Below are 24,333 nucleotides of genomic sequence, written 5' to 3' on the forward strand. Positions count from 1 at the left end.
TAGAAACAGACTTAGAAAATAAAGATGGATTGTTTTTCTAAGTATAGAAACTCACTTTAATAATAAAGGAGACTTGTATAATTTTTCATAAGAAGTCATAATAAATAGGTCCGAGATATGTTTGTTTTAGAATAAGTTTTTGCCTTAGAGCCTATTAGGAAAAGTTCTAACATGTTTCTTTCAACTGTTAGAACTCTGCTACGATGTCGCTCCGAAGATCTGCACGCACCAACGAAAACGCCTCCAACGCTGTTCCAGCGACCAATGATGCCCCTCCAGTTCGCAGAAGGGGAGTGCGTGCTACTACTAGCCACAACGCACCGGCACCACAAGCTGACAACACTGCGGAGATTTCCAGACTGCGACAACAAGTCGAGGAACTTTTGCAGCAACAACGTCAACAGGCGCAAACTCAGCCTCAGCCTCCGCCGCAGCCGCAGCCACAACAAATGGCCCCAGCACCCCAACAAGTTGGTCCATATGGGGGATGGCCAGTGGCGAACTACGTGCCATATCCAGTACCAAACATGGAGCCAGTGTATGAGAGGTTCCGGAAATAGCACGCTCCAAACTTCGAAGGGACTACAGACCCCTTTGAGGCAGAAGAGTGGCTAAGGAACGTGGAGCCGATTCTGACGCACATGAATCTCAGTAATGCAGACCGCATATCCTGCGTCTTGTCATTGCTCAAGAAGGATGCCAGGATATGGTGGGACTTGGTCCAACAATCGCATGATGTTGCCACCATGACATGGACTCGATTTGTGGAGCTGTTCCACAAAAAGTACTACAATTCAGCTGTACTCGCTACGAGAGTTGAGGAGTTCGCCAACTTGAAGCAAGGTACTTTATCGGTGGCAGAGTATGCTCGTCAGTTCGACCGCTTAGCTAAGTTCGCATCTGAGATGGTTCCAACTGATTTTCTGAGGGTGAACAAATTTTTTAGAGGACTTCGACCAAAAATCGAGATGGGAGGTAAGTTAGCAAACCCGGGAAATACTACATATGCTGACGTTCTTGAGACAGAAATAGAAGTAGAGAGGTTGCAGGCTAATGTAAGTAAAGAGGAAGCCAGTAAGCCTGAACCTAAACAGCAGAGTCAACCTCAGACCAGTCGAAACAGCAACTATAATGGCAACAATCAGACAGGCAACAACGGAAACGGTCAGAAGAGAAGGCATGCTGACAACAAGCATTCTGACAGCGATAAAAGGGCACAAACAAATAATGGGGGAAATAGACCGGGCTACGTGGAATACCCGCCATGTGCCAAGTGTCAGAAGAAGCATCCTGGAGAATGTCGTGCAAACACCAAGGAATGTTTTAACTGTGGTCAGGAAGGGCATCGTAAAAGAGATTGTCCTCAGTGAAAGCCAGAAGGGAAGAAGGATGACAAGATGGTTCCTGCTAGGGTTTTTTCTTTACCCAAGGAGAGGCTGATGCTAACAATAAGGTGGTCACAGGTCAGGTTTCTATCCTCAATAACTTATGCTCTGTATTGTTTGATTCGGGAGCCACTCATTCGTATATCTCGTTAGGAATGATAGAAAAACTAAATAAACCTTGCGAAAGATTTAGAACTAGGTTTGTAACCGAGTTGCCTTCGGGCAAAGTAGTTCTATCATCACGGATAGTACGAGGCGTACCGATCAAGATTGAGGACATAGAACTAGAAGGAGACCTAATAGAACTGGTGATCAAAGACTTTGACGTGATATTAGGCATGGATTGGCTAGCACAGCATGGCGCAACCATCGACTGCAAACACAAGAAGGTGATGTTCGAGACTCCTGACTGCCAGAGATTATGCTTCATGGGACAAGCTTCAGGATTACGCACCCCGTTAGTATCATCTCTCAAAGCTCAGAGAATGATGGAAAAAGGATGTCAAGCGTTCTTAGCCAGCATCCCAAATGTAGAAAGGGAGACACCACTTAAGATTGGAGATGTCCGTGTTATACGAGAATTTCCAGAGGTATTTCCCGATGACTTGCCAGGATTGCCGCCAACTCAGGAAATAGACTTCACGATAGAATTAGTACCAGGCACCGAGCCTATCTCTAAGGCACCATACCGAATGGCACCTACGGAACTCAAGGAGTTAAAGACGCAGCTACAAGAACTCCTAGACTTGGGTTTTATTAGGCCGAGCCATTCGCCATGGGGTGCTCCGGTGCTATTCATGAAGAAGAAGGACGGAAGTATGCAGATGTGCATAGACTATCGTGAGTTGAACAAAGTAACGATTAAGAACAAGTACCCGCTACCTCGGATCGATGATTTGTTTGATCAACTCCGAGGCGCGACTGTAATTTCAAAGATCGATTTATGGTCCGGGTATCATCAGCTCAAAGTAAAAGGAGAAGATATTCCTAAGACAGCCTTTAGGACTCGTTATGGACATTACGAGTTCTTGGTTATGTCCTTTGGTCTTACTAATGCACCAGCCGTGTTTATGGACTTAATGAATAGGATCTTCAAGGATTACTTAGATAAATTCGTTGTTGTATTCATCGACGATATCTTAGTATACTCCAAGGATGAAGTAGAGCACGAGGGACATTTGAGGTTGATCTTGATGCGATTGAAGGAGCATCAACTCTACGCCAAGTTCAAGAAATGCGAATTTTGGCTTTCGCAAGTGGCGTTCCTCGGGCACATCATATCGAAAGATGGAGTTGCAGTAGACCATTCAAAGGTAGAGGCCGTGAAGGATTGGCCTAGACCAAAGAACACATTTGAAGTAAGAAGCTTCCTAGGGTTAGCAGGTTATTATAGGAAGTTTGTAGAGGGCTTTTCAAAGATAGCCACTCTTCTCACCAACCTGACCCGAAAACAACAAAGATTCAACTGGAATGATAAGTGTGAAGAAAGCTTCCAGTTGCTTAAGGATAAGCTTTGCTCAGCACCAGTACTCAGTGTACCAACACCCAACGATAAGTTCGTAGTATACTGCGATGCATCAAAGCAAGGATTGGGTTGCGTGCTGATGCAAAATGACAAGGTGATAGCCTACGCCTCACGACAATTGAAGGAGTACGAGCAACGTTATCCAACTCACGATATGGAGTTGGCAGCGGTGGTCTTTGCATTGAAAATCTGGCGCCATTATCTTTACGGAGAACGTGCGAGATTTATACAGACCACAAGAGTTTAAAGTACTTCTTTACTCAAAAGGAGCTCAACATGAGGTAGCGCAGGTGGTTGGAATTAGTAAAGGATTACGACTGCGAAATCCTATACCACCCAAGAAAGGCGAACGTAGTTGTCGATGCGCTTAGTAGGAAAAGTTATGGAAATTTAGCAGCTTTAGCCGGAATAGAAAAGCCGCTACAGCAGGAGCTGATCAGTGCCGAAATAGAAGTAATTGTAGGCAAGCTAGCTAACTTGTCTATCCAGTTGAATCTACTAGAAGATATACGAAATGGTCAGGTATATGACGACACACTAGTAGCACATACGGATGCAATCAAAGAAGGTAAGGCTACAGATTTCTCAATATCTAGCCAAGGTTTATTGAGATATAAGGATCGGGTATGCGTGCCAAATGATATTAGTATTAAGAAGACGATTCTGGAACAAGCGCACAACACCCCGTACTCAGTTCACCCAGGGTCTACCAAGATTACTCATGATGTTAAGGCAGTATATTGGTGGCTAGGGATGAAGAAGGACATAGCAGAGTTTGTATCTAAGTGTCTTATATGCCAGCAAGTGAAAGCAGAGCATCAGTGGTCTGCAGGCTTATTGCAACCGCTTAGCGTACCAGAATGGAAGTGGGATGATATAGCTATGGACTTCGTGACGGGTCTGCCAAGGACGAATAAGCAGCATGATTCCGCTTGGATAGTAATAGATAGACTAACCAAGTCGGCTCATTTCCTACCTATTAAGACTTCATACACGGCAGACCAATATGCAGACATCTATATCCAAGAGATTGTACGGTTGCATAAAATCCCCAAGACGATAGTGTCGGATAGAGGATCGGTGTTTACGTCAAGATTTTGGGGAATTTTACAGCAAGCTTTGGGTACTAAGTTAAGTCTTAGTACAACTTTTCATCCTCAGACAGACGGGCAGTCCAAGCGTACGATTCAGATTTTAGAGGATATGCTACGCGCATGTGTACTTGATTTCGGAGGATCATGGAATAAGTACTTGCCACTGATAGAATTCTCTTACAACAACAGCTACCAGTCAACAATCGGGATGGCACCTTATGAGTTGCTATATGGAAGAAGGTGCCGATCACCGTTGCACTGGGACGAGGTAGGAGAAAGGCAGCTTCTAGGTCCCGAAGCTGTTAGACAAGCTCAAGAAGCAGTAGCGCTAATTAGACAGCGTATGCTTACTGCTCAAAGCCGTCAGAAAAGCTATGCGGATGCCAAGCGATGCGATGTGGAATTCCAAGTTGGAGATCAAGTCTTCTTGAAGATATCTCCTATGAAAGGTGTAAAGCGGTTTGGGAAGAAAGGCAAGCTTAGTCCTCGATTCATAGGTCCTTTTGAGATATTGGAAAAAGTGGGAGCAGTTGCGTATAGACTAGCCCTACCGCCTGCACTAGCCGATAGTCACAACGTGTTCCACATCTCGATGTCACACAAATATGTGTCAGACCCATCTCACGTCCTCAAGTACGATACGATAGCACTCCAGAAAGACTTAAGTTACGAGGAACAACCGGTTAGCATCCTAGATAGGGGGATGAAGCAGTTACGGTCCAAGAGCTTTCCTATAGTAAAAGTCCTATGGAGTAATAGTTCTGAACGAGAGGCAACGTGGGAGTTGGAGGAGGACATGCAAAGCCGGTATCCGGAATTATTTGGTAAGTAAATTTCGAGGACGAAATTATTTTTAGTAGGGGAGAATTGTAGAGTCCAAGAACTTTACTTAGCTAAGTTAGATAGTAGTATGATAGTAATAATAGTATTATCTTTATGACTGTGGATTTTTGGTTCAGACCGGGATTTATTTGGACACTCATAGTAGTACTTGTAAATTTTCTAAGTTTAACCTGTAGTTTAAGAATATTAATTTTAACCTAAGGTTTGATTAATATGACTGATATTGAGGGTAATATTTATTATACTATAAGGTTTAGATAAGAACCAATAAGATAATAGCACATGTTATGTATAGGTTATTAATGACTAAGTATTTTGAGGATTAAATTTATTAAGGTTAAAATTTGAATACTCTAAGGTCAGTCAGCAGCTTTGAAAACGTTAGAGGGCTTAGTCAAGGTTGTTTAGTCATTTTAAATTAAGCTAAAAATGTGTGATTTCGTGTTTAAATATTCAGCGTATGCCGATATATCGCAGCTATAGGGGGCGATATATCGCAGCACGAAGATACGGAAAACACGAAACGTTGTACGATTGCCTCAGGCATAATGGCCCAGGCGATATATCGCCTATAGGGGGCGATATATCGCCCCTCTCAGCATATTTTGAAAGTTTTCAAAAACGTTCTCCATTCAAACCTTCAACCTCTTGATAAGTCCAGCATCTTTTTGAACGAGTTTTCAGCCTCTGCTGAACGATAATTCAAATTATTTTCACATAAAAAGCCATTATTTTTATTCAAGTTAAATGAAGATCTTTTCATTCCTAAACTCTATAAATAGGACCTAGTACCCAGCCATTTATTCATCTATTACTCTAAGTTCAGAGGCTGCAAGTTGCTAGGTGAGTGTGAGAGTGTAAACACTTGGGTTGGGAATTATAAGCTTGACCATTATAAGCTTATCAAACACTTGGGGAAGTAAGGTTTATTCACATTTCGGTTCAAGGTTTAGATTGGTCATATAAGTCTTCAAGGTATTTCCAAACTCTAGTCCATTTCTGTATTATGTTCTTTAAAAATTATCATAGTCTTCTACTCATTCTAACCTTATTCTTATTCTTGGTTAGGAAATCCAAGTTCTTAAGCACAAGGTTTTTGGTAAGTATATTTTGATAGCATAGTTCCTTCTTCACTTTCATCCCTTTTCTTCAATATACTCACCATATTATAAATGGTTTTTAGGAGTGTTCCAAGGTCCCAAATCAATTCTCATATCCCGGTTATTTTGGTAAGGAAAATAGGATAGGATTTATGTGTTATATGTTTTTATATGTTATCTTATGATTTTATGTTATGTAATATGTTATGTTAAGTATGATTGTAGACTTGGGCATATGACCTATATGACTAACAAGCCCCAAATAGATTATGGGCATATGACTTGTTTAGTTTATGGGACCCCAAGTAATAATGGCCATTATAGTATGTATGTGACATAAGTGTTATGATATGTTTTATGTTTCTTATGAAATTTATGTATATGGACTATGTGTTAGATTTTCCTTGCTGGGCATTAGGCTCATTCCTTTTATGTTTATATGTGCAGGAAAATAGCTTTAGTGGCGGGAAAGGTTCTTGGAAGCTTGGGGAATGTGTATTGAGGCGGAATGGATTCAAAGAGCCGAGAGTTTCGATTCGAGGATGTAGTTTTTTTGTTCTTATGGTTTTTATATGTATTTTTCTGCATTTTATTATGTAATCTCTTTTTAATTATCATTATGTCATGTTTTGGTTTTAAAACAATGGGATCCCATATCCTAACTTAAATTTTATGTAAGTTTGACCTTTGTTTTTTTTAAGTTTTAATAAAGTTATGATCTTATCACTTGTAAGTGTTATTAAGAATTAGTGTTTATGTATAGTTTTCGTTAATGGTCCAAAAGTCTAGAGTAGTTGGGTCATTACAGCCATCAGCGGTATTTTCGGTGTTTGGAAGGTCGGTGTACACGATTTTTTCAGTTTTTTGGATTTTCTGCTCAGCCCTAGTAGGGAGAAAGTTAGCAGGAAAGTCACATCGGGACCTAATACCCGACTCGAGGTGAGTCAAGGGGTATTTAGTATATTATTGGGATATCGGGTAATGGGGACAACTATTCGAGGATATATTCGGAGTTAGTAAGATTAGGAGGGAATTTCAGGGATTTTGACCATTTTACCCCTGGGGATGTTTTTAGTACCCCGAGCCTCAGGATTTACTTAGAGTTACTTGAACTCTAAGTAACCTCACAAAACACAAAAACTGTAATGCCCTGGCTACCCCAAAACAGTTACGGTGAACAGTGAACCAGAAATTTGACTCGCTACCCGAGTCCTTTGGTTAAAGACGTGATCTAAGTGTTATTATTAGGTTAAGGTGAAAAACCAGTAAAAAGGAAAGGATGTTTTACATTAAGTATATAAACTGCTCATGAGCCATTAAAAACGTTAACAAGTTGTTCATAATACAAAAGGGTCGCTATTGTTTCAAATTTACAATCCCCGCTGACCTAAGCGGCAAAAATAGGGTAAACCCCTAGTCCCTCTGAGATCTCCCTGACCGTGGTGGTCAAGCGGCCCAATATGTACACAACATCGCCCAAGCTCTCCACTGAGGGTTGGGTGAGCTTCTCTTTCCCTTTACCTGCACCACATAGCACCCATGAGCCAAGGCCCAGCAAGAAAACACAATAAAGCATGACATACTATCAACAATAATCATAATAGCTATTAAGGACCAACGGTCCAAAACAGATAGGTGACAATAGCCAAAAGTCACAGAAGTGGGTACAGCTCCCTCTAGCCATGTGACGATAGGGTCACCAGGGCGTAACTGATAAGTGGTTCTTTCATAAGTTTGATTAGGATAGGTGCATGGTGATTGGTCACCAACATAACCATCCTCCAGACTCTAGAGTCGTAACTAAGGACAGCGTCCCCCAACCATGTGACAAACAGTCACCGGGGTCATATACCTTGGCTATGAACATCTGGTCTTAGACCAGGCAAGCGCTTATAAGTTCTTCGACCTTAGGGTCGGTCCAGCATTAATGCCATAGAGCCATTCAATGCGTGTTCATCTACTTTAGGGTCGGTCCCTAACTAGTCAGTGCCATAAGCAAGTAATCAGCGTTTACTAGCCTTTAATATGCAATCCATGTCCACATATATCAACCAACATGCTTCAATAGCAAACCATGCATGTCATATACCTATACAGGGTGCAACTGTATTCATACACTGTTTTCTTACCTCAGATTCGAGCTAGAAAGATTAAAAGGATGACCCGTGAAAACGATCAACCTTTAGTCCTTTAGCGGTCACCTAATTAAAACAAACATGGGACATCATTAATAATAATGACCAACATAGGTTCCCACACCAATATCTAGCCTCCAGAAGATCAATCCCAACTAATCCAAGTAGTAGGGACACTCCCAAGGCCTATAGCTAAGTTCCCGGGGTCAAAACGAGCAAACGGGGCGAAAACAGGGAAAGGGCTGCGGCCCTAGCACCTTGGGCCGCGGCCCCCAGGGTTCCCAGAGGCAAGGGCTGTGGCACCCAGCAAGCACAAAGGCTCCACCTGCTTCTTCAAAGAAGGGCCGCGACGCCTCAAGAACAGGGTCGCGACTCTCCACCCTGGGCCATTCCCAAACACGTTTCAATCACTCCAAAGCCTCCAAAATCATACCTAAACATTCCCCAATCATCAAAACAAAGTTCCCAAGCTTCCCCATGCATCAAAACCCTCAAAACCCAAGGTTCAAACGAATCAAAAACTCAACAATTCACAAAATCAATCCAAAGCTTAGAAACTCGGAAAACTAAAAGCTTAAACTTCAATTACCTTCGATTGGGTTGTTTTCCGTCGAATCCTTCAGTTAAGAAGATTCTAATCTTTCCTAGGATTGCTATGCCTCAATCCTCGCTTGATTCTGACTCCTAGAACTCGAGATATCTTCGAAAATGCTCAAACGGTAAAACGAACTATCGAAAGGGAGAACGAGAAGTTTTCTAATCGTACGTTCTATCTGACAGCTACTTCAAGCTTAAGTAACCTCAAATAAAACCTAGTGCTCGGGGTCCCGAAAACACCCCCGGGGACATTATAGTCAAAACCTCTAGAATTTCACCATGATCTCAAATATTCCCAATTTATCATCAAATAAACATTTCTATTACCCCAAAATTGACCCCGTTATGAAAAAACTGCTAATCCACTCTTTATGACCGTCTGATGCCGAATAGCTCGAATATATCTCCATAATAATGGAATCTCATTCACAAATCAAGTTATGCACCCAAATACACCTATTCACCCTCAATGGGCCAAATTATCAAAACAGCATAATATATCAAATGTGGACCCACATGCACGCATATAACATCATATTATAATATAATTCTCATAAACATGCATAATATAATTTAATGGCATAATTAAACAAGTATGGCCCTCCCGGCCTACTAATCCCGCCATTAAACCATATCGGAGAATTCAGGGCATTACAAAAACACTCAACAAAATACTCTCACTAACGTTACTCTCTCTCCCATGTTCCTTGAGGAAATTCTCTAAATTGTGAGGAGGAAAGGCTGAAACAAGGGGAATCGAAGCAAGTTTAGGCTTGAGATTGCTTGGGGAAAAACTTAGCATTGTTCAGGGCAAAAGAGGTAACGATTTCTAGCCTTAAATCTCTGTGTTTTCTCTGGTTTTAGCTAAGTTCTGGAGTTTGGAAACTCAAACTTGAATTTAGAGATTTGGTGAGGTTTTGGCCAAGTTTAGGCTTGGGTTCTGTGGGTATTGAAGTGTTGAGTTGTTCGAAAACTCTGTTTTTGGGATTTGTCTATGTCAAGATAGATTTTTGGTGAGATATGGCTTGAAGAAAATAGGGAAAACTGGGTTTTCATGGCAAGCTGCGACCCTGGTCTTGGGGAGTCGTGGCTCTCATGAATGCTGGGAGAAGCAGGTCCTGGAATTCCTTTTGAGCTATGGTGCTTCTAGGGGCACGTTGCGCGTTTGGTCCAGAGGAGAGCCCTTGGGCTCTCTGACTTGGGGTGGGTCGCGGCGCTTGAAGGGCTTTTGAGCCCCGAGAAGGTTTTGAGTGCGGGAACTTAAACCTAAGGGCTCAGGATCGATTCTACTACCCAGTTTAGTAGAATTCGACGTCCCGGGGCTAGGACTCGGTCCGGTAGCCTTTATTCGCTAGTTTTTGACGAGATTCTCTATTGGTTGTGACTAGGTTATTGCTAGGGGCTCGGAACCAAGATTGTGCTCGAGGGTCGTTCTTAATATACATTGCACTCGGACCTGAGGTAGGAAAACTACACCCAATACGTGATAAATGTGATTAGGGCTTGGCTCGGTTGTTACATGTAAATATGAATAGAGCTCGGGCCCCTGAGACTGAACGTGATTAAGGCTATGTTTTTGCTCGTTGATTAGGCATGCTTGAATGCTCGATGTCTGGATAATTGTTTAATGATTTGTTGCATTTTCTGCGTAATTAGAGGCCGGCCTCGTTAAGGAACATGGTAATTACTGTGTTTGTATTTAATTGACTGAGATATATGATTAATATATATGCATACTTGTATTATCTGAAGTATGCTTGTCTGCATTTGTATCTGTTTGTTTGGTTATCTGAATATTGTATTAAGGCATTGACTTATTAGTCAAGGGAGACAATAGCGTGCTGTGCACTGGTCGAGAGGCTTAGGCCGAATCAGGGACGTACTATTATGTTGATCGACCCTATGGTCGTTGGAAAACAAAGCGGTTGGCTAGCTCTATTGCTAGTTACTCAGAGCTAGGGCAAAGGGCGTGGGGGACTCAATGGTCACATAGTTAGGGCATAGGGCCCCGTATTGATTCTATGATCATCTATTCAGGGCAGTAGGCCCCAAAATGATCATATGATCATTTATTTGTAATTATATGCATGCATGAGTAGGTTATTACTGTTGGGCATGCTAGATATGCATCTAGAATCTGTATTTACTGTTCATGCACATGTTTAAGTTTTCATGTTGAGTCTTGGCTCATGGGTGCTATGTTGTGTAGGTAAGGGAAAAGAAAAGTTGGACCAGCCATGAGTTAGAGAGCTTCAGTGGCGGTGTGTACATATGCGGCTACTCGACCACCACGACTGGGGTTATCTCAAAGGAACTAGGGTTGTAACCCTTATTTTGTCGCTTAGGTCGGTTGGTTGTAACTTTTGACTTGTATATAACATTTTGACCATCTGTTTATATTATTTTGGGATCTCATGTATGTACTAAACTTTTAAATGGAAAATCAATGTTTCCTTTTGACCAAAATTTTTAACCCTAACGCTTGTTACTAACCTTAGTTACACGTTTTTAACAAAGGGGTTGTTGGGGTTTTATGCCCTAATTAAAACTCAATTTCATTGTAATCTCATTTATTATCAATAAAAGAATAGAAATCATTTTTTGACTTGGTCAATCACTTTGCTCACATGTTTTATTTTCATTATTATTTGTTTAATATAAACTTCTATTTAATCCCGAGCATATAGCTAATCGTATTTATAGTGACGTAATCACAGTGGAATATAAATATGATTATATGTTCAAATATAAGTTAGTCCTAAGATTAGTGAGTGCACAGGATTTACACTGACTTGCCAATCTACGATATGATCTACTTACACATTACAGTGTTATGTTATTTCCAGAACATTAGCAAAGTAGATAAGATCAGATGTATTTGTTACATCGGACTGGACCGATATTGACAGTTGATAAGATAAGTAAACATACCGTTATTATCTATTCTAGTCATATCATATAGTTGACCATAGGTCAATTCAATCTCAATTATGAGTGGTTAGTATTCTAACTGATTGTATTATTTGAGTTATTTGACTTGTTCGTTACCAGCTTACCCTACGGACTAGCCCATACTTACATCTTGGGAACTCGGTAGTATAATTGAGTGGGAGTGTTCCTCATAGATATGAACATCTATAGCTTCTGATGAAGAAGTGACATGATTATTTCCTTTTAGTTTGGTTCAAGGTGCTAAATGATAGAGATCTCATTTCAGTAATTAATATTAGTTTACTGAAATATCATTTACAAGGAACTATGTGTTTTAAGGATAAAATACAATGAGGGGTAAAACGGTATTTTAGTCTCATCTCATTGTAGACTGTCTATAGAGAATTGAGTGACAATTATGGTTGTAACAATGGATAATTAATAACGTATCTATATTTCTCATAGAGCGTTCTATGAATTCAAGAGTGCAATTCCAAGTCTTTAGTGGAGTCACGAGGAATAAATAAGATAGTAAATTTATTTGTTAGATTTATGATAACTTATTGGAATTTGATTTCATAGGCCATGGTCCCCACTGTACCTTGGATAAAATCATCTAGATAGTCTCAATTAATTGATTTTATTATTAATTAGAATTATCAAAGTTGATCAGGTCAATTTTGGATAGTTTCATATAGTTGTGTATTTTTTAGAAGAAAAAGAGAAATTAGGGCTAATTTATTAATTAAGATAAATTGGTATCTAAATTAATAAATAAGTTTAAATCAAGGTTCAAATTATAAATAATTAATTTGATTAAGGATTTAAATAATTATTTAATTAATTCAATCAACAGAAAATAATACATGCCTTGTTTTTAAGTCCAATGACCTTATAATCAAATGAGAAATTTCACAGGGCCTAAAGCCCATGATAATTTCGATCTAGGGTTGTTAATTGGCTATTATTTTATTAATTTTGTAATTAAATAAATGACCTAATTGAGTCTATAAAAGGAATGTTAAGAGAGAGTTGAAAACATAAGTTGAAACACAAGTTTCTGATAGGTTTTAGATTCTCTCTAAACATAAGTCTTTTTCTAAGCCTTATTTTTATTTTCTCTTCTTCTCTTTGTATCTATCTCATGTGTTGAAAATTGATCACGCTATTCTAGGTGATTCTAAGGATACCTTGGAAGGCTGTGAAGAAAATTGAAGATCGGTTCATATTCTTGGTAATACTTTGTGATTAAAAGGATACATGGGTTAGAGAAACTGAAGGAAGGACTCTATTATTCCACTGCGTATAATTTAAGTATTTTTATCATTATTTCTCTTTGAATTCAATTTTAGAAACATGTTCTAGGTTGTCTCATATTAACTTGTTTAATATTAGATCTACATGAAAATAAATAAAGATCCTATATAAGTTTTCCCAACAACTAGCCTCAGAGCCTTTGGTAATCTTTATTTTCATGCATGAACATGTTAAATATTGAATTATTTGATGTGTTTGAATAATTGGATGGATTTTATGAAGCATATTGAATTCTAAATGATTATTTGAAATTTTTAGGTTATTTTATTGTATTTTCTATGTCATTAATTTTTATATATGTTTTATTTTGTGTAAAACATGGTAAAATTAATTAGAAAACGTTTTTGGTTTGAAAAATTGCACAACCTGACTGCCCATGCATGCACGCACCAGCGCGCACCGGTGCGCACACCCGCACTCCCGCGCGCGCACCTGCTGCCTACGCGCATCAACTCCCCTGCGTGCACGCTTTCTCAGCAGCCACGCGGGTACTGTTCATCCAAATTTTAATTTTTTAAAAAAAATTAAAGAAATTATAATGTGAAAATTGATTATTTATAATCAAAGCCAAAAATAACAGATTTGTTTTATCATTTAAAAATTGTTTGTTTTTCAAATAAGATATTTTTGTTGGTTGAGATTTAAATAATTAGATATTTTCTACAAAGATTCAAGTTCAAATTTTAAAATGGCTGACAACTTAATCTTAAATCTTTTAATATATTAAAATATTAGAATTAAGATATCAGATATTTAAGATATTTTCTTTTAAATACTTGTTATTTTCATTAAATCTTTATTTGAAAATATAAATATATGTTTATTCTATAGTTTTTAATATTTAGATTATTTGAAATTTTAAATTTCTTAGTAAGATATTTTCATGGATATTTGAATTTGTTTAACTGTTTTGAGATATTTTAGGGTTGTTATAATTATTAATATTTTTTAAATGGTTAAAATATTAGCTTATTGTTGTAACAACACAAGATATTTTTTGAAAAACAGTTAAGATATATTTTTCAACCAATTAATAAAATCTATTTTTTTTAATAAATGAGATTTAAATTAACTTTGGTTAATTGTTGATAAATCCTATTTAAATTAAATTAATATTTTTTTCAAAGTAACCTAAACCAAGTTGATTGTTGATAAATGAAATTTAAATTAATTATTGTTAATTGTTGATAAATTCCATTTAAACTAACTTATTTTTTGTAAAAATTTAATTAATTCGAATTTTTTTTATGAATTCTAGAAAATTAATTGTGGTATTTTTGCATAAATTCATAGACTTGCTCATATAGTAACATGATTAGGCCCATCTAATTAGAACATATTTGTGTTGCACTATATGTGATATTTTTGCAATTGGGCTTAGATGCATATAGTGACCTATATGTTTGCTAGATATATGGATTTTGCCAAATAAAATATTCATAAAATTATAGATTTTATTTGGGTCCATTAGAAAATGTAAGGTTTAAATTCTTCTCTAGTGGGTGGTTCCACTTGTGAAGGCTCATTTGCTTTGCATGACTATAGTGGACCTAATCAATTAATAACAATTAGTAAAATGAATGTTTAAATTTCTACCTTTTGGACCTTGTATGGAAGTATGAGGGCTTTTGTAGTGGGAGCGACAGACTGGACCCAACCTCCTCCATACAAGCCCAATTGTTATGACTCATTTACCTGAGTTGGACTTGATTGTACAGGTTCACTATATTAGTTAAACCTAAATATTAATTAGCAACAAATTAATTCTAAATTAATTGAATTTGTTTCAATGTGACACTTTAGAATTAATAAAAAATTATAGGACTTTGGTTTTAAAAATTTAATCTTTTCAATTTTTTGGAGAACCATAGTCATTAATTTTCTAAACATAAATAATAAAAATACTATTTTTAATTTTACAATGAGCTTATTTTAAGAATTATATTTGATCTCTACCGTTGGTTTAACAAAGTCAATAGCTTAATGGGGCCTCGAGACGCTTTGATTCATCCCCCTACGGAAGGTGTTCATTAGTTATTTTGACAAGGTTAAATTTTGAAAGACAGATAATAATAGATTAAATTCTACTAGACTCACTCCTACGGTAACTACTAGAACTAAATCTATGATTATCGAAACCGTAGGTCTAGCTCATAAAATAAGAGATTTTGTTTTCTTATTTTGATCGAATAGTAGGTTGTTAATAATGGTGTCCATTATTAAATAAGTTTACAACTTTATTTAACTAGTGGTATTTTTTACTCTCGCTAACTGGGACAAGGATACCATAGATTAGTTAAAAACCTAAAGAAATAGAGATATGATTATTTTGGTATTTTTTTCTCATATCTTATATATTTTTGGCACATGTTGTGTTATTTCTTGAAATTTTGTGTGAATAGAAGTTTTATTGAGCAAAAGTGATTGATTTCTATTTTATTGATAATAAGTAGCTTTAAGTATGGTTGTGTCTACTCCCATCCTTTCTCAACTTTCGATGGAGAAACTCACTAGAGAAAACTTTCTTAAGTGGAAGAAGAACATCAACATAGAGTTGATTGGTGACAACTCCGAGTTCGTCATGACTGAGAAATCCCCAGAACGAGCACCATATCTGCATATTTGTGATGGTGCCGTAAATGCTTGGATAGCACCATCTCTGCACGTATGTGATGCACCATGAATGCTCGAATGGCACCGTGTTCGCACGTTCGTGATCAACTCAACTATGGTCTGACGCAACTCATGAACGAGCTTGGACTATCGAGTCTATCATGGGTGGACCAAGTAAGGGAGGAGAAAAGAAGACAACTACTACTACTGATGCTGATCCAGCTAAGGCTGAAGCTAACCAAGCTTCATCTTTGAATGCTAGAAACAAGAGGAAAGATGAACATAACAACAACCCCAAGCCTGCAAGGACGAGTGCACAACCAAATGCACAGACGCCTAAGGGGAAGAACAAGCAAACCAAGAATGGTAAAGGTAAGTGTTTTCACTGGAAAGAGAAGGGGCATTGGAAATAAGATTGCCCCGAGTTTCTAGCAGCTAAAAACAAAGGTAATGATTATAGTTCATTTATCTTGGAAACATGTGTTTTAGAGAATGATAAATCCATTCAGATTATTGATTCTGGACCTACCAACCATGTTTGCAACTCTTTACAGTTTCTTGAATTGTGGGAGGAAGTGGATGAAGGCGGCTTAAAGCATAGAGTTGGGAATGGAGCGTTCGTTGCGGTCCAAGCTAAAGGAAGAGCTCATCTAAAGTTCAGAAATAATTTTTTTTAATTTTAAATGATGTATTTTTTATTCTGAATTTTAGTAGAAATTTAATTTCAGTTACCATGTTGCAATTAGAACAATTTGTTATGACTTTCACAAGTTCTAATATATCTATTTCTTTCAATGGATAACAATTGTGTATTGCATGTTTGGAAAACGGGCTTTATATTTTGTGACCTAACGAACCCCTTGTTCTTAACAATGATTTATTCAAAGTAGCTAAACCTAGGATCAATAAACGTCAAAAGACCGATAACGATAATATGATGTATTTATGGCACTTGAGACTAGGTCATATTGGCTATGATAGGATTCAAAGACTTACAAAGGATAGGCCTTTGAGGGAACTCACCTTAGGTGAATTACTTGTCTATGAATCTTGTCTAGAAGGAAAACTGACCAAGCGTCCATTCTCTACAAAGGGTGATAGGGCCAAAGAACCACCTGGACTTGTGCATTCAGATGTTAGTGGACCTTTGAATGTACAAGCCAGGGGTGGTTTTGAGTATTTCATCACTTTCATTGATGATTACTCTAGATATTCATGTCTTTACCTAATGCATAGGAAATCAGAAACATTTTCAAAGTTTTAGGGATTCCTAGCAATGGCTCAGAACCAATGAGGTAAGACGTTAAATATCTTGCGATCTGATAGGGGTGGAGAATATTTGGATGTGTTGTTTTGTGACAATACAGGAGCAATAGAAGGAAGTATCACATTATTCAAGAATATGTGGCCAGGGGAGATGTGAAGGTTATGAAGATTGCATCTGAAGACAATCTTGTAGATCCATTTACAAAGACACTACCAGAAGCTACATTTGATAAGCATATCAAGGAAATGAGATTAGTAGAATTAAGGCATTAGTTTCAATTAGTGCAAGTGGAAGTTTGTTGGGGTTTTATGCCCTAATTAAAACCCAAATTCTTTGTAATCTCATTTTATTATCAATAAAATAATAGAAATCATTTTTTGACTTGGTCAATCACTTTGCTCACATGTTTTATTTTCATGATTATTTTTTTAATATAAACTTCTATTAAATCCCGAGCATATAGCCAATCGTATTTATAGTGACATAATCACAATGGAATATAAATATGATTATATGTTCAAAATAAGTTAGTCCTAAGATTAGTCAGTGCACAAGATTTACACTGACTTGCCAATCTACGATATGATCCACTTACACATTGTGGTGTTATGTTCTTTGCAGAACATTAGCAAAGTAGATAAGATCGGATGTATTTGTTACATCGGATAGGACCAATATTGACAGTTGATAAGATAAGTAAACATACCATTATTATCTACTCTAGTCATATCATATAGTTGACCATAGGTCAATTCAATCTCAATTCTGAGTGGTTAGTATTCTAACTGATTGTATTATTTGAGTTCTTTGACTTGTTCATTACCAGCTTACCCTACAGACTAGCCCATACTTACATCTTGGGAACTCGGTAGTATAATTGAGTGGGAGTGTTAATCATAGATATGAACATCTTTAGCTTCTGATGAAGAAGTGAAACGATGGTTTCCTTTTAGTTTGGTTCAAGGTGTTAAATGATAGAGATCTCATTTCAATAATTAAATTAGTTTACTGAAATATCATTTACAAGGAACTAAGTTTTTTAAGGATAAAATACAATGAGGGGTAAAACAGTATTTTAGTCCCATCTCATTGTAGACCGTTTATAGAGGATTGAGTGACAATTATGGTTGTAACAATGGATAATCAATAACGTATCTATATTTGTTATAGAGCGTTCTATGAATTCAAGAGTGCAATTTTGAGTCTATAGTGGAGTCACGAGGAATTAATAAGTTAGTAAATTTATTTGTTAGATTTATGATAACTTATTGGAGCTTGATTTCATAGGCCCATGGTCCTAATTGTACCTTGGGTAAAATCATCTAGGTAGTCTCAATTAATTAATTTAATTATCTAAGTTGACCAAGTCAATTTTGGATAGTTTCACAAAGTTATGTAATTTAGAGAAGAAAAGAGAAATTAGAGCAGATTTATTAATTAAGATAAATTTGTATCTAAATTAATAAATAAGTTTAAATCAAGGTTCAAATTATAAGTAATTAATTTGATTAAGGATTTAAATAATTTTTTAATTAATTAAATCAATAGAAAATAATACAGGTCTTATTTTTAAGTCTAATGCCCATGATAATTTCGACATAGGGCTGTTAATTGGCTATTATTTTATTGATTTTGTAATTAATTAAATGACCTAATTGAGTCTATAAAAAGAATGTCAAGAGAGAGTTGAAAACCTAAGTCAAAATATAAGTTGAAACACAAGTTTCTGATAGGTTTTAGATTATCTCTAAACATAAGTCATTTTCTAAGTCTTATTGTACTTTTCTCTTCTTCTCTTTGTATTTATCTCATGTGTTGAGAATTGCACACTCTAGTCTAGGTGATTCTAAGGATACTTTGGAAGGATGTGAAGAAAATTGAAGATCGATTCATTTTCATGGTAATACTCTGAGACAGAAAGGATACAAAGATTAGAGATACTGAAGGAATGACTCTATTATTCCGCTGTGTATAATGTAAGTATTCTTATCATTATTTCTCTTTGACTTCAATTTTAGAAACATGTTATAGGTTGTCTCATATTAACTTGTTTAATATTAGATCTACATGAAAATAAATAAAGATCTTGTATAAGTTTTCCCAACAAGGACTTGATTAGCAAGTCTAGCACTATTTAAAGTGCATAGTAACGATCCTGGATTAGGAGGACGTTACAATTACTCATTTTGATCTTTTATTTCTAAAAATTAATTTTTTAACCCATATGTTGTCAAAAGGTGAAAAATTCTAAATTATATATAAAGAAAATTATGTTTTGTGTCAAGGTTCACACCATTTCGAATCTTGTATTTTGGTCAATTTCCTTTTTGGACCTTGTACTTGGTCAAAAGGTTAAAAGTAGGAATAGATAGATAGGTTATTTGAACCCTGTATTTTGGCTGATTACTTGTTTGAACCGTTTATTTTTAAAAATCAACTTATGGACCCCGTGTTTCATCAAAATGTTAAAAATAAGAATAGATGGATAGATTATTATAGATATTTTTAACTGATATCTGTTATAATTATTTAGAATCAAAAAAGAGAAAATAAATAGAGATTTTTCCTTAATTAATTAATAACTATAAATGAGAAAATGTAGAATAAAAAATGAGAAAAAAGAGGAAATAATCGATAGAGTAGAATGTAGAAGTCTTAAGATGGCACATCACTTCCTCGATATCCAGCTTAATATAGATATAGAGATATTCATGTTTAAATAAAAATCATAAATAATTTAAATAAACGTTTATTATTATTATTATTATAACTAGAAAACATAATTGTGCTTCGCGGAGTGTTTTGTAAAAATATAAAAACATAAAATTTTTAATTTTTTTGGGGAGATTTTGTAGTATGGAGTATTTTTTTTACCCTACCAATATAACATGCTCCTCATATGGACACGTTAGGGCGTCTTGACCCCATTTTTTATGACAGTGTTTATTGTATAGCAAACCTCTTGCAAGTTTTCAAGAAATTTCAAATAATTTACAATATTAAAAATAAAGTTCAAATAGCTTGTTACACATGTGCTTTTTTTTTTTTTTTAAAAAAATATACGCTTCACGTGGTTCTTTATATAAAGTCTAAATTATGTTTAAATAGATTTATGTTTTATGTAAGAGTTATTTTTGCCGATTACCCGTTTGGATTCTTTATTATCAAATTTACTTTTATTCAAGACAGAGGTTTTGGATAGAGGAATGGGATGGAGGTGAAAGAATTTTTGAAGGATGGAGAATTTAAAAATGATGCTGAGGATAATTAGTTTCTTCAATATTGTTTGGTATTGAGGGGGTAGATTTAAAATATAAATACAAAATTAGTAAATTATTTATTATTATATAATATATATTTAACTTTTATTGAAGGGCATATATATTTAACTTTTATTGAAGGGCATATATGTAATTTTGTCTAATTTTTTTTGTCTTATTCTGGAATCTTTCATTTTTTTTTTTTGAAAAATTGATTTTGAAATATTTGGAGGGAGACTTCTTCCCTCCAACTCTCTTCTCCCTTCCACTTTCTCTCTTGCCAAACAAATACTTTTTGTTCTCCACCCACCTCTTTCCCTCCTACCATTTCCAATCCATGCTAAAAATCCCTCCAACCAAATATAGGGACCATATGTTTTGTTAAAATGTTAAAAGTATGAATAAATAGATAGATTATTAAAACCTTGTATTTTGGTCCATTACGTGTTTTGACCCATTCTTTTTAAAATTTAACTTTTGGATTTCATATTTTATGAAAATGTTAAAATATATTTATAAAAAATATAAATTATATATATAGAAATTTATGTTTTGTGTAAGGGTTCACACTATTTTGAACTTTATATTTTAGCTGATCACGTGTTTGGACCATTTAATTTTAAAAATGAACTTTTTGACCTCATGTTTTTGTCAAAATATTAAAAATATGAATAGATAGATAGATTATTTAAATTATATATTTTGGATGATTATATGTTTGGAGTTTGGATCCCATATTTTTTTTTTCAAAAGGTTAAAAATATGAAGATGTATATTATTTATTATTATAAATTTTTTTAATTGATATATATTATAATTATTATTAAAATAAAAAATATATAAAAATAGATAGAATTTCTCCCTTAATTAATTAATAACTATAAATTAGAAAATATAATAAAATATTATTTTTATAAATTTCGTTGATATCTTTATTTGGTTATAAATATAATAAATGTGGTGAAAAATATTAATTATTTTTTAAATACAAAAATTGAAAACGTTAATGAAAATAAAGTAGAATATTTAAAAAAAAATGAAATTGGAAACGTATAAAAATAAAATGAAATAAAAAAATATTTTTAAAAAATAGAATAAAAAAATGAGAAAATCTATTTAATTAAATAATTATTTAGGTAAATATCTAAACAAATTGGAATTCAAATTAGAATGATATTTTTCCTTTAATTATTAATTAATAATCATAAAATTAAAAAAAATCTCTTTACGTTTTTTTTATCATAAATTTGAATTATATATAAATTATATTTTAAAAAAGCTTCTTTTTTTGTTTATTATATAAATTTTTAATTTTTAGGGTGAAAATTTATAAATCATGACCTTTTGCACTTGGAAATTATTCATTTTTTAAAAATAAATATTTTTATTAATTTAATTAATAATGTTCTTAATCAAATTAAATATGTTGATATTTTCAATTGTTAAAATATTTTGACTTTGAATTTGAAATATCAAACCAATAAATCTTGAAGATAAGAAAATTAGTTATTCTTAAATATCTTATTTAAATATATATATATATATATAAATATTTTTTTTATTTTAAATTTAAAATATCAAAACAATAAAAAGATAAATATAGAATGGAAAATCTTGAAGATAAATGATAATTATATATGATTGATTTATTATTATAATTATTAACAAAATTAGTTATTAATAGATATATTATTTATAAATAAATCAAGATATTTTAAATTTGAATTTGAAATATGAAAACAATAAAAAGATAATTATGGAATGAAAAATCTTATAGATAAATGCCAATTTATATATGGTTGATTTATTATAATAATTATTAGAAAATTAGTTGTCAATAATTTTCTTTTTAAATTCAAATTAGAAAAAAATGAGAGACAATGACAATATAAATAAAGTATAAGTTAGGTATTAGAGGAAGAAGAGACACGACCAAAACACTATGGATATCATTAACATTGTTACTTGATTGTAGATGACATGAATACAATTTCACACCACAAGCTAACAATAATATATAACCATAAAAGTAATAAGTTGGGCATAATGAGAAAATAGACATGACAAAAACACCATGGATGAAGAAAAACAATGCAAAGAAATATTAATACTAATCAATACATATATTATCGAAATTTAATTTAAGAAGTCATCAAATAAATGAGTAATGACCCAATCTATATTTAAATCCAACAAATACTAGAACACAAAAGCAAAAAAATCGATTGGAATTTATTAAAGCTTGAAAAGCCAATTACAAATCCAGATTATAAATACAAGACATAACACATTAAGAGTGAGAGAGCTTGAACATATCCTTGCTGGCCCCAGCCACATCACCATCAAAGTGAAACTATACTTGCCAGCCCGAAGAGAGAGGCCATAAACCTAGCCTCATCGTCGTTGTCGTCTAAGACCCCAACCAAAGGTAAGATCTTGAACCTAAAGAGAGTGACTGAGAGAAGAATGAGAAGGAGATATGTTATGTTAAAAAAAAAGCAAAATTTTTGCATTTGAATGTGAGAAACAAATCTTGTATTTGAAGGTGAGAAGCTCCATAAACGGATCCTACAGCCTTATGATCGATGAAATGTGAGAAAAGAGACAAATGAAAACAAACTTAATGAGAAAATGAAACCTGTTGACGCCATTTTTCGTCAACTTAAAATGTAGAGCAGATAAACAATAGGAGCTATGAAGCGGATGGATGATCTAATAAGACAACAAGAATTTTATATGGTTCAGCAGTTAACTCTGCCTAGTTCACGAGTAAATTTTATTAAGACTTTGGATATTTCAGGAAACTCTTCAGGGATGAATTCTCCAGAAATTCTCTCAAGATATCCAAAATCCGTCTTTTCAAATGTTCATGACCTCTCTATTTATAGAGGGCTCTCAGAGTTCGTTCCCACTCATTTCGAGAATATACTCCTCTTTATTAATGGGAATAATGACATTAAATTATGTAACTCCTATATATAAGGAAACGTCCCCTGAAGACCAGGAGGCATATAACAGACTAGTTAATATCCCTTTAATATAGGGAAGTTACAACAATAAATATCTTTAAATGCATGGAACGCGTCTCATCAGATGACCCATTACGTCGTTCGAAATCGGTAATCAGTATCATGTCGGACCAGGTCTTTAGGTAAATTATGAGCTAGCCACCTTACCCCAAGACCAGCTCGGAGTGGGTAAATACCACCGAGGCCATTACATTCCGAGCTTATACCCATGCCAAGCTCGGGCTACTTGATCCGAAGACACCCGACAACGGATATACTCTGATGCTATGTCTTTCGAGCTTAGAAAGAACTTCGAGGTTACATATCTTCGAGGTTGCCACCTTGCTTCGAGGATTTGATATCTGGAACACGATGTGCTTTAGATATCTCGAGCTCACACTTGACGAGTCTAGCTTTCGAGGTCACAATCTCAGGTCTTGAAATCTGGGCGTAACATTTTGCCCCCTCAAAAGTATTGGTTCGAATCCTATGAGAAGGAAACTTTTGAACTACTTCATTCGGGAACCATTCCATCACACACTCGAGTATGGACACGCGTCAGTTGGTTATTGCTCATTCAAGGTACTTGAGTGCCTTGAAACTCTGCCCATGTCCATCCGCCTGCCCTCCTTTTGGGTACCATCACTTCACTGTTCCCTGACCGTCTGATTTGATATAGAATCTAGCCAATGGCCCATATTAGTTCTCTTTTCATCCCCGTGGGCCTATAAATAAGTTTCCGGTTGTCTTCTTCATTTTTCCTTTACATTCAAACTTTTAGAGAGAAAAAACCAGAATCATTCTTGTCCGATTCTTGCATGTTCTCCAAGCCGAGAAGACAAAACACGGTTGGACTTTTTGAATCAGTGAGATCGTACTTGCAACCGCTCGTTCAATCACCCATTTCTCTGTTTCCATCGATTACATTGTGTAAGTTTTCAGTTTATGGTTTCTTTGTGTTATATATATACATTTTTTTTATGCATGCTTATGCTTCTGTTACACCGTAGGCATTAGGATTTTCTCTCATCCCATTTATCCATTCACTAGTTTAACGCACTAGGATTACGGTGCTTCGACTGTTGGAATTTAGGTCCAAACCCAGCTTCTGCGAAAAAGGGTTCAAAAATGGTTCCTTTTTTGGGTTTTCAAATTTTAGAAACCGTATCTTGTACACCAAGATATCGGGTACAAAATTAGGGTTTGTTTTTGCACGATTCCCAAAAATATCACCTTTTTAATAACCGCCACCTTTCTT

This window comes from Humulus lupulus, chromosome 7 (assembly GCF_963169125.1).
Source record: "Humulus lupulus chromosome 7, drHumLupu1.1, whole genome shotgun sequence".
Classification (NCBI taxonomy): Eukaryota; Viridiplantae; Streptophyta; class Magnoliopsida; order Rosales; family Cannabaceae; genus Humulus; species Humulus lupulus.